Source organism: Ailuropoda melanoleuca, chromosome 1, assembly GCF_002007445.2.
Source record: "Ailuropoda melanoleuca isolate Jingjing chromosome 1, ASM200744v2, whole genome shotgun sequence".
Lineage (NCBI taxonomy): Eukaryota > Metazoa > Chordata > Mammalia > Carnivora > Ursidae > Ailuropoda > Ailuropoda melanoleuca.
The window spans coordinates 176,270,354-176,287,901 of NC_048218.1; positions in this window are offsets into that span (position 1 = coordinate 176,270,354).

Genomic DNA, 17,548 nt, shown 5'->3' on the forward strand with positions numbered 1-17,548 from the left:
CTGGTAATTTGTCTTGAAAATTTTTCTTGCCTTGTCCAGTATTTCTTTTTTTGTTTCTTGTAATTCCATGTATGAATGAATCATGTGGTAATTTGTCTTTCTCTGACTGACTTAGTTTCACTTAGCATTATACTCTCTAGTTCCATCCATGTCATTGCAAATGGCAAGATTTCATTCCTTTTTATGGCTGAATAATATTCCATTACCCCCCCCAACACACACACACACACACACACACACACACACACACACACAACCTCTTCTTTATCCATTCATCTATCAGTGGACACTTGGGCTGCTTCCATATCATGGCTATTATAAATAATGCTGCAAAATATGATCTATTCTGGAGAATGTTCCATGTACACTTGAAAAGAATGTGTTTTCTGCTGTTTTAGGATGGAATATTCTCAATATATCTATTAGTCCAGTGTGTCATTCAAAGCCACTCTTTCCTTGTTGAATTTTTGTTCGGATGATCTGTCCATTGATGTAAATGGGATGTTAAATTCTCCTACTACTATTGTATAGCCATCAATTACTTCCTTTATGTTTGTGATTAACTGCTTTATATATTTGGGTCTCCCATGTTGAGTCATAAGTATTTATAATTGTTATATCTTCTTGGATTGTTCTTTTTATTATTATATAGTGTCCTTCTTTGCCCCTTGTTATAGTCTGTCTTTTAAAGTCCATTTTGTTTGATATAAGTATCGCTATCCTTGCTTTTTTTTCACTTCCACTTTCATGATAAATGCTTTTCCATCTCTTCACTTTCAATCTGCATGTGTCTTTAGGTCTGAAATGAGTCTCTTGTAGGCAGCATATAGATGGATCTTGGTTTTTTATATATATCCTCTTGCCCTAAATCTTTTGATTGGAGCATTTGGTCCATTTATATTCAAATTAATTATTATTTTTTTTTAAAGATTTTATTTATTTATTTGACAGAGATAGAGANGATAGGTATGTATATATTGACATTTTGTTACTTGGTTGTTGTTGTTTTTTAAGATTTTATTTATTTGTCAGAGCACAAGCAAGGGGAGCTGCAGGCAAAGGGAGAGGTAGGCTCCACACTGAGCAAGGAGCCCGATGGTGGGACTAAGTCCCAGGACCCTGGAATCATGACCTAAGCTGAAGGCAGACACTTAACCACTGAGCCACTCAGGTGTCCCTGTTCCTTGTTTTAAACTGGTTGTTTTTGTAATTCTTCCTGTTCCTTTATTCCCTCGCTCTCTTCTCACCATAAATNTAATTATTGATAGGTATGCATATATTGACATTTTGTTACTTGGTTGTTGTTGTTTTTTAAGATTTTATTTATTTGTCAGAGCACAAGCAAGGGGAGCTGCAGGCAAAGGGAGAGGTAGGCTCCACACTGAGCAAGGAGCCCGATGGTGGGACTCAGTCCCAGGACCCTGGAATCATGACCTAAGCTGAAGGCAGACACTTAACCACTGAGCCACTCAGGTGTCCCTGTTCCTTGTTTTAAACTGGTTGTTTTTGTAATTCTTCCTGTTCCTTTATTCCCTCGCTCTCTTCTCACCATAAATTGGCTTTCTTTAGTGATATATTTAGATTCTTTTCTCTTTCTCTTTTTTGTATATCCATTACCGATTTTTTTTTAAAGATTTTATTTATTTATTCGACAGAGATAGAGATAGCCAGCGAGAGAGGGAACAAAGCAGGGGGAGTGGGAGAGGAAGAAGCAGGCTCACAGCAGAGGAGCCTGATGTGGGGCTCGATCCCATAACGCCGGGATCACGCCCTGAGCCAAAGGCAGACACTTAACCGCTGTGCCACCCAAGTGCCCCTCCATTACTGATTTTTGATTCGTGGCTACCATTAGGTTTATATATAGCATCTTTGCATATAGCAGTCTATATTAAGTTGATGGTTGCTTAAGTTTGAACCCATTCTTTACTCCCCCCCCCTTTTAAGTGGAGTCATACTTTACATCCTTTTATTTTCTGAGTTCCTTGACTGATTATTACAGATNCTTTTAAGTGGAGTCATACTTCACATCCTTTTATTTTCTGAGTCCCTTGACTGATTATTACAGATATACTTATTTTTACTGCTTTTGTGCTTCCTACTTTTCCTACTCTTACTTATGGTCTTTCCTTTCCACTCAAAGAGTCCCCTTTAACATTTCTTGTAGGGGCAGGAGTCATTTTGCAGTGATGCTGACCCCTGTTGGGGCTGCTTGTGCACTGCCATGTTTATTGGAGGGGGTGGGTGCAGGAGAGCACGGGGGTGGGGTGTGTGGTATTAGCTAGGTCTGCTGTGAGGGGGGCAGGTTGGAGAGGGCAGATCTACAGAAGTGTGCAGGGGTGGGGCTGCCGTTAGCAAGCTAGATGGGGAGAGTTTGTGCTGTGCTGATTTGTGTATCTAGGCTGGGGAGTGAGAGATGGAAATGGCGTCTGCCAGCCATTTGTTCTTATAGAAGTCTCCCAAAGATCCCTGCCCCTCCAACACAAGCTCTGAGATTAGCAAACAAATCTCCCTTCCCTACACTCCAGGTGTCTTTCAAATTGTTGCTTCTGTGCTGTATCTCAGCAGGGCTATTTGTTGTGCTGTCTCTTTGAGGGCAGTTACTCAGTTTTCTGTCACCCTCCAGCTTTCCTAGATTTTCCACTGATTTTTAAAGTTCCAGATGTTAAGCCCCACTAATTTTAAGAACTCAAGATGTTAAGCCCTTTTGGTCTACAAAGTCAAATGTTATGGGGAATTGTCAGCCCAGTGCAGGTTCCCAGTGCCAGGGGTGCCTGGGGTGGGGTCTGAGCCTCCCCTTTCTGAACCTGCAGCATCCCTTTCTCCTGTGGCCATCCTTTGGGTCACTTTGGCTCCTGACTGAATCTTTTACAATGATGTCGGTGTTATCTAGGTGTATCTGTGGGACAAGGTGAGCTTTGGATCCTCCTACCATGGCCTCTTCCTCAGAAGTCTGGATGCCCATTTTAAAATCTCAGCACCATCTTTAGATCCAGGGAACATGGTTTCCTTTCCTGCACCCTGTGCTTTCACACCAGTGTCTACAGGCACAGGAAACACATAAGGTTCTCTGTCACTGGGATCCAGACCTTGGCTCTCATCTAGTACAACCTGTGACATTATGCATCTATCTTCAGGACTAACACTGTTCAGGACCCAGCAAAATATTTATCCACATCTTTTGCCCAAAGTACTTTTAAACAATAGGCATTGGCATCTGAATGCCCTGAAGGTCTGTGTGTTTTTTACCACAACAGACATTGGAGATGGACTCTGCTTCAGTGTGTTAATTTGAGTAGCCGAAATGTTTAGTAAAGAGAAGACAAATTAATTAGCTTTTGAATGCCTCCTCTCAGGTAACTTGAATGTAGTAGATTCTTGCACAACAAAATACCATTTTTCAGTAGTCCCCAAGCATCCATATTCTTGCTTCTCCTCATGTTCCATTCTGTGTTTCCAGAGTATGGTGTTCATAAAAACTGCAATATTAATTCTTATGATTTTAAATATTGAATATATGTGGGCCTAGATGTAACATGAATAAAATGTGATACCAATTCTATATCCTGTCAACTAAATGGATACTAAATGCTAGAAAATTGTGCCAATTTGGGTTTTTCAGGAAACAGATGCCAAGACAAAGTCAGAAGTACAAGGGATTTATTTGGGGAAATATCTGTTAAAGATAAAGGGAAAAGGGAGCAGGAATGTGTCAGGAAAGCCTTCAGACCACAATGTAGGTCTGACAGCTATGAAGAGAGAGAGGAAAGTTTGGGTAGGACAAGCCTCTGACCGCAATACAGTTCTGAGAAAGTCTTGACCAGTGCAGTGGGGATCTCTGGTGCAAAGATTGCCAGTAGGGGAGTCCTAGATTAAGCAGAAATGGCTAACTCCTAGCTTCACTGTCTTGCAGCCTCTGAGAGCTCCATCGAGATGGCTTAGTCATAGACTGCACACTGAGGCAGATCCTGAAGGTGTGGCTGGAGGCCATTGATAATTGCACACTTCATGGCCATTTTTTAAAATCTCTTTGAAGTGGGATCTGAGTGGCTCACCTCCATGCCTGGCAAAAATTGTAAATAAATTTTATTTTTATAAAAAACATAGTGAGATGTAATATCTCCAAAAATAGCTTAAAATCACTAATCATGCTACAATGTGGATGAAATTTGAGAACATTTTGCTAAGTGGAATAAACCAGTCACAAGAAGACAAATACTGCATGATTTCACTTATAGAAAGATCTAAAGTAGTCAACTCTTAGAAACAGAAAGGAGAATGGTAGTTGCTCGGGGCAGGGGGGAGGGCAAAAGGGAAGTTATTCAGTGGCTATAGAACAATATATATAGTTTCAGTTTTGCATGATGAGAAAGTTCTAGAGATCTGTTGCACAAGGTGCGTATAGTTAACGGTATTGTCCAGTATGCTTTAAAATGGTTAAGATGGTAAATTTTATGTTCTGAGTTTTTAGCACAAAAAATAGCTTTTAATTTACTTAATTTAATTTATTTTTTATTTTTTAAATTATAATAATATTTTTATTATATTATGTAAGTCACCATACAGTACATCCCTGGTTTTTGATGTAAAGTTCCATGATTCATTAGTTGCGTATAACACCCAGTGCACCATGCAATACGTGCCCTTAATTTTTATTTTTAAAAGTAGCCTCCATGCCCAATGTGGGGCTTGAACTCAAAACCCTAAGATCAAGACCTGAGATCAAGAGTTGAACACTGCGGGGCGCCTGGGTGGCACAGCGGTTAAGCGTCTGCCTTCGGCTCAGGGCGTGATCCCGGCGTTATGGGATCGAGCCCCACNTAAAAGTAGCCTCCATGCCCAATGTGGGGCTTGAACTCAAAACCCTAAGATCAAGACCTGAGATCAAGAGTTGAACACTGCACCCACTGAGCCACCCAGGTGCCCCAATAAATTGTTTTTAAGAGTGATTCATTATAATTACTGTTTGCCTTTTCATTTTAATGTAACATTTTGAAACAAGAATTAAAAATAAGTTTTTTTCTTTTTTTATTGAGGTATAATTGACATATTACATTATATGAGTGTCCGGTGTACAACATAATGATTCTATATTTGTATATATTGTGAATGATTACCACAGTAAGTCTAGTTGATATCCATCACCACACATAGTTAAACAAGTTTCTTGTAATGAGAACTTTGAAGATCAACCCTCTCAGCAACTTTCAAATATATAATATAGCATTGTTAATGTAGTCACCATGCTGTACATTCCATTCCATGACTTACCTGTAACTAGAAGTTTGTGTCTTTTTTTCACCCTACCCATTTCTCCCACGCCTTTCTCCCACCCCGTGCCTCTAGTAACCACCACTTTGTTCTTTGTATCTATGAATTCAGTTTTGTTTTATCTTGTTTTAGATTCCATGTTAGTGAGATCATATGGTATTTGTCTATCTGTGACTTATTTCAGTTAGCATAATACCCTCTAGTTCCAGCCATGTTGTCACAAATGGCAAGTTTTCTTTTTTTCTATGGCTGAAGATCTCATTTTCTTTATCTACTCATCCACTGATGGATACTTAGGTTGCTAAGTATCCCATGTCTTGGCTATTGTAACTAATGCTGCAGTGAAATTGGGGGTGCATATGTCTTTTTGAGTCACTGTTTTCATTTTCTTTAGATAAATAACCAGAAGTGGAAATGCTGGGTCACATGGTGGTTCTATTTTAATTTTTGAGGAACCTCCATACTGTTTTCCAGAGTGACTGTACCAATTTACATTCCCACCAACAGTACACAAGAGTTCTCTTTTCTCCACATGCTCTCTAACATTTTTACTCTAGCCCTAGGCTCCATAAACATTGAGATCTGCTGAGCTTCCATTTCTTTCAGACATAAACCTCTCTATCCTAAGTATAGCAATCAGACTCTAACAGTCTGGTTTTTTTATGTCCAGTTTGTTGTTTCAGGAATCAGAGTCTTAATTGTAACTCGTCCCAAATGACTTAAAACAGCACAAGAACTCCTGCCCCTGGCACATGCTGGGGCACATGGACAGAGGGAGGGGTCGAGTGGGAGGAAGGAAGTCTCAAGGGGGCAGAGTGAGGAGACTGGTATAGTATTTTATGTAAATGTTGCTAAGATTGAAACCAGCAGTGAGGAGTGGGTGTTATAATGCAGGAAAAGTGTATCATCTTTAGAGGAAACTGAACAGTGAAATTAATTACAGCCCATAACTAACATATCTGGACTTTTCATTTGTCTTAAAGAGAAAAATCATATAACTGATCAATTTTTCAGACAACATTTCAGCTATTTTAAGATACCAAACACAACAGTGTACATTCAGAAATATTAACTAGAAACTTTGAATTCATTCTCAAGATTTTCATTAAATTGGACCCACCTAGCGTTAAGCTGTTTTCAGAAGGCTAAAGGCTGGACAGGAGGTGTAGATACGTGGAGAAATTTTGGAATTGCATGTATCAGAGCAAACTGGTTGTGTCCTATTATTGGGAGCATTGAATTACTATGTTTTTGTGTGAATGAATACAAAAGAACAGGCGTGACTGTGCAATATCCAGGTGGCAGTACTTCTGAGCTGTTTGGCTTTGGAATAGTCACTTAACTTCTCTGTGCCTTGCGTTCCTCATCAATAGCAAGGAGAGATAATGATCTAGTAGTCTGCCTTTATTGGCAGGTTTGCTTTCTGTGGTTTTGGTGACTTGCGGTCCATTATAGTCCAGAAGCAGATGATGAATCATCAGAAGGTCAGTAGTAGCCTCACTATGTCACAATACCTACGTTATTCACCTCTCTTTCTCTTATCAGGTAGGGATTTTATCATCTCATATTATCACAAGAAGAAGGGTGGGTACAGTACAGTAAGATGTCGGGTGGGGGGAGACCACATTCACATAACTTTTATTAAGTATATTGGTATAATTGTTCTACTTTATTTTTTGTTATTGTTGTTAAACTGTTACTGTGCCTAATTTAGAAATTCAACTTCATCACAGGTGTATGTGTAGGGAAAAAGTTTTATATCTAGTGTTCAGTACTATCTCTGGTTTTAGGCATGCACTGGCAGTCTTGGAATGTATTTCACGTGGATAAGAGGGAACTTCTAGTATTTCTTATCTTATTAGGCTACTGTGATGATTAAATGAGATTATGCATGTGAATAAAATACTAGAACAGGGCTTGGCACATACCAAGNTTTATGTCCAGTTTGTTGTTTCAGGAATCAGAGTCTTAATTGTAACTCGTTCCAAATGACTTAAAACAGCACAAGAACTCCTGCCCCTGGCACATGCTGGGGCACATGGACAGAGGGAGGGGTCGAGTGGGAGGAAGGAAGTCTCAAGGGGGCAGAGTGAGGAGACTGGTATAGTATTTTATGTAAATGTTGCTAAGATTGAAACCAGCAGTGAGGAGTGGGTGTTATAATGCAGGAAAAGTGTATCATCTTTAGAGGAAACTGAACAGTGAAATTAATTACAGCCCATAACTAACATATCTGGACTTTTCATTTGTCTTAAAGAGAAAAATCATATAACTGATCAATTTTTCAGACAACATTTCAGCTATTTTAAGATACCAAACACAACAGTGTACATTCAGAAATATTAACTAGAAACTTTGAATTCATTCTCAAGATTTTCATTAAATTGGACCCACCTAGCGTTAAGCTGTTTTCAGAAGGCTAAAGGCTGGACAGGAGGTGTAGATACGTGGAGAAATTTTGGAATTGCATGTATCAGAGCAAACTGGTTGTGTCCTATTATTGGGAGCATTGAATTACTATGTTTTTGTGTGAATGAATACAAAAGAACAGGCGTGACTGTGCAATATCCAGGTGGCAGTACTTCTGAGCTGTTTGGCTTTGGAATAGTCACTTAACTTCTCTGTGCCTTGCGTTCCTCATCAATAGCAAGGAGAGATAATGATCTAGTAGTCTGCCTTTATTGGCAGGTTTGCTTTCTGTGGTTTTGGTGACTTGCGGTCCATTATAGTCCAGAAGCAGATGATGAATCATCAGAAGGTCAGTAGTAGCCTCACTATGTCACAATACCTACGTTATTCACCTCTCTTTCTCTTATCAGGTAGGGATTTTATCATCTCACATTATCACAAGAAGAAGGGTGGGTACAGTACAGTAAGATGTCGGGTGGGGGGAGACCACATTCACATAACTTTTATTAAGTATATTGGTATAATTGTTCTACTTTATTTTTTGTTATTGTTGTTAAACTGTTACTGTGCCTAATTTAGAAATTCAACTTCATCACAGGTGTATGTGTAGGGAAAAAGTTTTATATCTAGTGTTCAGTACTATCTCTGGTTTTAGGCATGCACTGGCAGTCTTGGAATGTATTTCACGTGGATAAGAGGGAACTTCTAGTATTTCTTATCTTATTAGGCTACTGTGATGATTAAATGAGATTATGCATGTGAATAAAATACTAGAACAGGGCTTGGCACATACCAAGTGTTCAATAAATATTATTCATAATTATTGTTTCCTTATCCACGTGTATTTCCTCCCCTCCATGAATTGATTATACATCTAAGCTAAATGCTGCCTTGCAAAATGTGTTCATTTGGAGAGTGTTGAGTGGACCAGTTTAAACTCATCACCACTACAAATAAAAATGAAACTACTCAGAGATCCTATGATAATGGTAGTGTGTCCATTGTTATGNGGTATATTGGTATAATTGTTCTACTTTATTTTTTGTTATTGTTGTTAAACTGTTACTGTGCCTAATTTAGAAATTCAACTTCATCACAGGTGTATGTGTAGGGAAAAAGTTTTATATCTAGTGTTCAGTACTATCTCTGGTTTTAGGCATGCACTGGCAGTCTTGGAATGTATTTCACGTGGATAAGAGGGAACTTCTAGTATTTCTTATCTTATTAGGCTACTGTGATGATTAAATGAGATTATGCATGTGAATAAAATACTAGAACAGGGCTTGGCACATACCAAGCGTTCAATAAATATTATTCATAATTATTGTTTCCTTATCCACGTGTATTTCCTCCCCTCCATGAATTGATTATACATCTAAGCTAAATGCTGCCTTGCAAAATGTGTTCATTTGGAGAGTGTTGAGTGGACCAGTTTAAACTCATCACCACTACAAATAAAAATGAAACTACTCAGAGATCCTATGATAATGGTAGTGTGTCCATTGTTATGCTTGTACCAAAAGACTAGTATCAGATTAGAGTGGATAGTCCATTTTAAATCCCTACCATAAATCTACCATTCAGTTTTCAAAATGATTCTCTGAAAGGGCATAAAAGCAATTTATTTTTCATGACTGTTCTTGAAATATACTACAGACGCTATGAAAAAGGAGGAGAGGAAGTAGGAGGCAAGAGTTCTTAGATGAATGTGAGACTTAAGATGTTACTTGCCAAAGAGTTTGGGTCTTGTTTTTACACATTTCAAAATTATGTCCCACAGGTTTCAGTGATGACACCCAAAGTTGGTTGAGTGGCTAATGAGAAAAGCAAATGGTTCTGTCTGGCACTTCAGGACCTCTGCTCTGCTACCACTACTCACCCCCAACTATTCGCTACTATTCACTATTCACCCAGAGAGCCATGGGACCAGAAACCCCCATATTCCCTTGCAATTCCAAATTGGTGATATCAACAGGGAATATGGAAATTTGATGGCCTTGAAATTATTATATGGAATTCTATTATATGGGATTCTGTTGATTTTTTTCTTCCATTCTGATCAACCCCACTATTCATTAGAAGCCAGAATCCCTCTCATTGTCCCCCAGGAGCCAACTATGAACATTTTTCTTCCTTGAGAGACAGACCTAGGAAAACAAAGTCAATGTCCAATTCCATTCCTCATCTGCTTCTCAGCCTGGAGTTCCAATTCCATGTGTGAAAAATAATTCTCTCCTTGACACTGGGTATTTCAAAGAAGAGGGAGCTCCCCAGCAGGGAATGGCCTTGCTTGTTGGGTCTTAACCGTCTCCCCTAAAAGATAGCTAGAGCATTTTGACATACAGGTTCTGAAGACAAAACCAGCCACCCTCTAACTGCTCACAAAGTGGCAGGTGTGCCATCTAGAGGCACACGTAATGACTGCCGCCATGATGCTGGTGACAGCTCTTGAAGTGGACTCCTTGAGTCTCTTTAGACTCAACATCCCAGGTTCCTTCCACTTGCTTGTTTTTCAGGGCTCTGAATCTCCTTTCTGTCCTGTTTAAAATTCTTACATTACTTTTGGGCCACTTTCCTCTGAAAGTGAGGTCCCAGGAATGAAATACTTGACTTCAGGTGTGGTGTAACAGGGCCAGATAGGTAAGTGATAACCAGCAAAGGAGATTATTTCTCCTAGCTTCTGGAGAAAACCTAGACTATACTCAATAAATACTTCTGTCTACTCTTAGGATGGTTAAGGTGTCCCTATGTCACCTTGCTATTACCCTCTGACTTTAATTAAGAGGCTTCTTTATCTCACCCAAAATCCTGCCTCAGAATCCAAAGCCTCCAAGCTGCATACAACCTTATGAGAGCCCGTAGAATTTTTCATCTCTTGGCTATGGATGGTCAAACTTATGTAGCCAGTTTATGGAATGATCTGTCCTCAAACACAGAATGTTGGATTTTCTTCTCCAGCTCTCTGAACATCTTGGGCAAATGACATCCATTTCTGGTCTTTTTCAGTTATCTAGAGTCCTGTTTTCAGGTATTAAAAACTCCTATCTTGACTAAGTCAAAATTTTACCTCATATCCCCACTTCCGCCCTCTGTACTCAGCTCAGAGCTGACCTGTGGTCCCATAGACCCGCAGTGGGGAGGGTCTGTCCTTCTGCTTCCCAGCTCCGTACCTCAGCCTCCTGCAGGGTTTGGTTGTGGAAGAAGATGACAGAAAAAGAGCAGCCTGTCTTTTAACTTAGCTGGAGCTACATGTAGTCCTCTCCCTGATAGCAAATATCCCTTGTTATGGAGAAGGTCCAAATGCTGGCCTTTCTCTGCTGCACACCTCTCCCCTTTTATCCCCCCATGGGCCTTCTAATTACACTATTTTCTGGCTCAAGTATAGTACTTTCTAAATTCTTATGAATCCCCCTCAGGTCCTATTCCAGGGACCTTAACTGGGTTTTCCTCATCCCACCGGACATCCTTTGAGGGCCCTGTGAAGATGATGATTGTGTGATGACCATCTGGGATGTCAGTTTGGGAAACAGGTGCCCCTTGTCCATAGCTGGTACAAGTGCTGCAGGCTTCCACCGCCCTGCTCTTTTCCTGCACTGGCAGCTCTAGCTAGTCCCTCGCCTTACACCTTTAAGATGAGAATAGGTAACAATTTTTATGTTCTTCAAACTCTGGGGGACACGTGTCAAGCCTTCTTACTTTGGTTTCACAGTCGTCTCTTCACTGGCCAATCCTTCCCCCTAAAACATTTAATTGCAGGCTGACTGTTTCTTCAGTAAATTCCCCTGTGATCCATCTCCTTTCTAGGAATTCTCCATTGAGCTGCACTCTTAATATTTTTGTAATTTTCTGCATGTATGATAAACTTCAAAAAAGTTTATGTAAACATTTAACAATTATGGGACTTCATCAAGATAAAAAGCTTTTGCACAGCAAAGGAAACAGCCGACAAACCCAAAAGACAACTGACAGAATGGAAGAAGATATTTGCAAATGACATATCTGATAAAGGGCTAGTATCCAAAATCTATAAAGAACTTATCAAACTCAACACACAAAGAATAATCCAGCTAAGAAATGGGCAGAAGACAGGAACAGACATTTCTCCAAAGAAGACATACAAATGGCCAAAAGACACATGAAAAAATGCTCCACATCACTTGGCATCAGGCAAACACAAATCAAAACCACAATGAGATACCACCTCACACCAGTCAGAATGGGCTAAAATTAACAAGTCAGGGAACGACAGATGTTGGCGAGGATGCGGAGAAAGGGAAACCCTCTTACACTGTTAGTGGGAATGCAAACTGGTGCAGCCACTCTGGAAAACAGTATGGAGGATCCTCAGAAAGTTGGAAGTAGAGCTACTCTATGACCCAGCAATAGCACTACTGGGTATTTACCCCAAAGATACAAATGTGATCCGAAGGGGCACCTGTACCCCAATGTTTATTACAGCAATGTCCACAATAGCCAAACTGTGGAGAGAGCCCAGATGTCCATCGACAGATGAATGGATAAAGAAAATGTGGTATATATATAAACTGGAATACGACACAGCCATCAAAAAATTGAAATCTTGACATTTGCAATGACGTGGATGGAACTAGAGGGTATTATGCTAAGCGAAATAAGTCGATCAGAGAAAGACAATTATGATCTCACTTTTTTGTGGAATTTAAGAAACAAAATGGAGGATCATATGGGAAGGGAAGGAAAAATAAACCAAGATGAAATCAGAGAGGGAGACAAACTATAAGAGACTCTTAATCATAGGAAACAAACTGAGGGTTGCTGGAGGGGAGCGGGGTGAGGGATGGCGTAACTGAGTGAAGGACGTTAAGGAGGGCACATGATGTACTGAGCACTGGGTGTTATATAAGACTGATGAATCACTGACCTCTACCTCTGAAAGCAATAATATATGTTAATTAATTGAATTTAAATAAAAATTTTAAAAAATGAATTACACGAGACAAAAAACATTTAGCAATCTTGCATTGACAGTTACACCTCATCTTCACTTCAAACTGCTTAGCTGTAACCTCTGACAAGTTCACATGCACACAGGGAGCTTCTTTACCTCCACCAGGACCTAACACAGGATCTCTTTAAAGCCGTGGTGAGCGTCCTTATGTGACCTGGGGGTTCATTTGCAATCACCATTAGTCAAAATAAGGAGGTGCCGGCTGTGGACCCTAAAGGGTCTAACAGAGGAATTAGACATGTTCCCCGGGCAGCAAGCTGCCTGTGAAAGCACTCCAGCAGCTAAGAGACTTGTAATTTGATCACGAGAATAGTGGGGTATTTGTATCTCTGTTTTGTAACTTCAGACTTGTTGAACAGGTTTTTATAAACTGAGATAAATATGTATGAACTGTTTTGTTGAAATCAAGAACAGCCAGTTGCATGGCAGGGTAAGCTAGGTGCCCGAAGGATACTTCATCCCCTCAAATAGAAATGTGTGTATACATTTTTGCTTGTCACATAAATACTATACTTAGGATAGTGACAAATGCCTTAGACCTTTTGCATCTTGTCTTCATTAATCACCCCCTCAAAGAATGTGTCTTCCCCCCTAGAAACAAAAACTTCCCCTTTGGGATATGATTCTGTATTTCTATTTCTAGGTGATTCTAGCAATTGTTCTGTAAACCCCAGAGCCCACCCTGGCTATTCTGGGTACCCGTGATGGGACCATGCTTTGGTTGAAAAGCTCTGCCTTAACTTAGAGCAACTCTTTTTCTCTCATTGGATGACCTTGAAAATCAAGCCACTTCCTTGTCTTTGGGTGTTTCTTTTTAAAGCGAGAAAGACTGTTAGAATAGAAGGTGACCTTCTGATTCAGCTCTTCATGCTTTAACATGAGGCATAACAGCTGTGTTCTGTAGAATAAGCAACTTTCCCAAACAGTGGCCCTTATTCATCATTAGGGTTTTCACAGGGAGGTAAAAATTATCACTTAAAGTTAAAAATAGGTTAACTAAATTTGCAGACCACTCCATTTTAGTGTATTGTGTTACCGTGCAGTCCAAAAAGTAGAAAGACATGGGCTAATGGCTTATAGAAGAGAATATGAGAATTTGCTGATAGGCTGAAGATTTTCTGATGAGTTATAAAATGGATTTCACTCACAGGGGGAAATCTATCTTGTAATCCAGGAGGCATCTTTTTCTTAAAAAAAAAAAAGCACAGCTCTCTTATGCACAATAGTTTTGACATTTTATCAGCATGCAATTAAAATCCCTTTGTCTAAGGTTCTGGCTCTAAATTCTTGACCAGGCAGAAGCCCAGAATGAGCTGTGTTATACATTTCAGAAAGAAGAAATTAATTTGACAACCGGTACGGTTCCATCCCTGGGAGGGCGTGAGCAGTGCAGTGCTGCACTCTGTTGGGCTGCTGCAGAAACATACAGTATGTACTTTGTCTGCCAGGAGAGTCTTCTGAAGAAAATGGCTCCAATCACTTCCCTGGGAATAACCTGGCTGTTGATTCAAAACAGAGACTCTTAACAGAAGAGCAAGAGAAACACAATAAGCTAAGCAATAGAATAGAAAATGAAATGGTAAAACTCTTTTGGTGGATGGTGAATGTCTATATGCCCCCCCCCAATATTACATGTTGAAGCCCTAATCCCCAGTGTGATGGCATTTGGAGTGGGGTCTTTAGAAAGTAATTAGGGCATGAGGATGTAGCCCTTGTGAATGGGATTAGTGCCCTTATACAAGAAATGCTTTTTTCTGCATCTATTGAGATGATCATATGATTTTTATTCTTAATTCTGCTAATGTGGTGTATAGCATTTATTGATTTGTATATGTTCAGCCATCATTGCATCCCAGGGATGAATCCCACTTCATCATAGCGTGTGATCCTTTTACTAGGCTGTTGAATTTGGTTTGCTAGCATTTTTTGAGGATTTCTGCATTTGGCTGGCACCTTGACCTTGGGCTTCCTGGCATCCATAACTGTTAAGAAATAAATGTAATCTAGTTCTAGCCAATGAAATATAAGAGCAACTAGGCTGGGGAAAAGATTTTCCTCCCTAGTAAGAGCAAAAGCTGCAGAAGAAAGTTGTATCTGTCTACTCCTCCCTTCCTGCTCATGGAGCTGTTATGAGAGGCTTTGCTGCCTAGAATGTGGCAGATACCTTGTAACCATCAGATGTTAATTCTGTGGATGAAACTACTGACCTGCTGACTACCCCTGGGAGAGCTGAGCTCCCAGCTTCTTGTTCCCTATCGTTTAAGATTCTGAGGTCGACTACTCTGTTACTTAAAGCCAAATGCTTTTCAGCTGCTACAGATGGTTTAAAGTTTGGGTAGGAGGTAATGCTTCTTCACACCACTGCCTGGAGGAGTGTTAAAACTGGCCATTCTGTCTTCTGTTAATTCCCTTAGTTGGTGCTTTGATTGCTCCATGACCTGGGATCCCTAATGATTACAGTTCTGTAAGGCTTGAGATGTGTAAAAGCAGACTTCCAACCTGAAGTCGGCCTCTAAAAGTGTGGTTTGGGGGTGCCTGGCTGGCTCAGTCTGTAGAGCATGCAACTCTTGATCTTGGGGTTGTGAGTTTGAGCCCCATGTTGGGTGTAGAGATTACTTAAAAAGAAAATCTTTACAAAAATAAAAATTAAAAACTAAAAACTTGAAAAAATAGAAGTGTGCTTTGAGTGGCATCAAAATCTTCCACTCAGCAGATTAAATAAATTTCCTTATATCCTGCTTTCAGATCTGAAATTCCACTGGTAGATTATTTTTCTGAGTCTTTAAGAGTTCTTTCTTAAATTGCATATTTTCTTGAGCAAAGACTAGCATCCTATAGTCTTAGCAGCTCACATATCAACTGAGATGGAGAAGTATAAGATGGGGACAAAATAAACAGAATCTTAGGATCTTTGAATTGGTAGGGATCTTTGAGATCAACTAGCTTCACACCTTTATTTTGTAGATGAAAAATACTGTGGTTGGAGACATTCAGTGGTTTACCCAGATAATGTCCACCTTAGAGCCAGAATCCTGGTTCTCAGACTTCCAGCTCAGTGAATTTGATACTCAGTTGCCACCCCCAAAGTCAATGTTTCAACAGTATGCCTGCAGAAAGCTTGTTGCAATTTCTCTATCTGGGTCTGGAATCTGTGGGCTTGAAACTTCATTTGAATAGTAAATATACTTTTTGCAATTTCAAGGGTGAATAGCAGGAAAGGAGGAGCGGATGGAGACTGGAGGGAACAGATATAGGGCCACTGGCCTCAGGATTTCGTTAAGGTCTAAGCCTGCTTTTGCCCTCTGTCTGTTGGAAAGGGCAATTCCTTCTCTCCTTCTTCTCACCACCATTCTTACTGACCTGGTAAGCTTAATGCATAATTGTCTTTAATAAACAACCCATTTAACATTTTGACACTTGTTAACTCATTTAGCAAATGTCACAGCATTCTATATTTACAATTGCATCACATTCTTTAAAGAAATCCATGCCTGAGATTTGTAAAATTAATCACCGCCATGCATGTTTATTAAAGTTTCAAAGACTTTATTTCTATGGGATTTCCAACTAAAAGTATTTCTTAAAATTTAGGTTAAATTATTTAGACATATTCCCATGTTTTTGTCAGGCATTTAAGGATCTGAAAGAAATGCATCATTTAAATAAATTCTGACTTTTTTCATTAAAAAGTCAACAGTAATCAGTCACTGCTTTAGATATGCTGTTTTAAAATANCCATGCATGTTTATTAAAGTTTCAAAGACTTTATTTCTATGGGATTTCCAACTAAAAGTATTTCTTAAAATTTAGGTTAAATTATTTAGACATATTCCCATGTTTTTGTCAGGCATTTAAGGATCTGAAAGAAATGCATCATTTAAATAAATTCTGACTTTTTTCATAAAAAAGTCAACAGTAATCAGTCACTGCTTTAGATATGCTGTTTTAAAATATGNTCCCCCTGCTTGTGTTCCCTCTCTCGCTGGCTGTCTCTATCTCTGTCAAATAAATAAATAAAATCTTTAAAAAAAAAATAAAATAAATAAAATAAAATAAAATATGATCTTTCAAAAGAACCACACTTATGGTGTTTTTGTTGTTTATTTTTGCAAAGACACCTATACCATCCTTCCATTCCAAACAGTCCTCAGATTATAAATCTTGGAATGGTTTCTGTGTTCTTTTGCCCTCTGCTGGCTAAATTGAGACCTTCCTAAAAATCACGTCAATCAGATAATCTTATGGTCACCAATGTACATTCTCTGTCCTCCTCATTTTTAGGTCTATGTGGCAACAGCCTCCTTAACAATCTTATGCCAGAGTTAAAAATCTAGCTTTAGACTGCTGTTCTTTATCAAGATAGCCATGACCTGATGGCTCCAGCTATGAGATCTGTCCATTCTCAAGCATCTTTCGTATTTATCCCTGGCATCCTATGATCAGTACCTTATTATATACTATCTGTTTCTGAATTGTCTCTCCTGCATAATTTAGTAGACATATCAGTGTGTAAATATTAATTAGTTCTATTGTTCTGTGTTGCTTATTAATTGCTTGGTGTTTATCTTGTTTTCTCAGTGTGACTATCAATTTTCTAGGGCTTCAACCCATCACATGGATTCAAAAGAGGCCTCAGCCATGGCAACTAAGCCCTCACACATCCTCTAGACTTTACTAGGAATGATGAGGGGGCCTTCGTTCTTGCTGTGAACCTGGTATTCCCAGGCATCCTCCAACCCCCCAGCCGCGGTCAGGATGGAGCACACACATTTGGGGAAGGTCCGCCCTTCCCTCGAGGGCCCAGTGGAGGAGAGTGAACCAGCTCATGGTCTTAGACCTGTATTCTGCTACTCTTCTCCTGGTGGGGAACTCAGGCTGATGTTA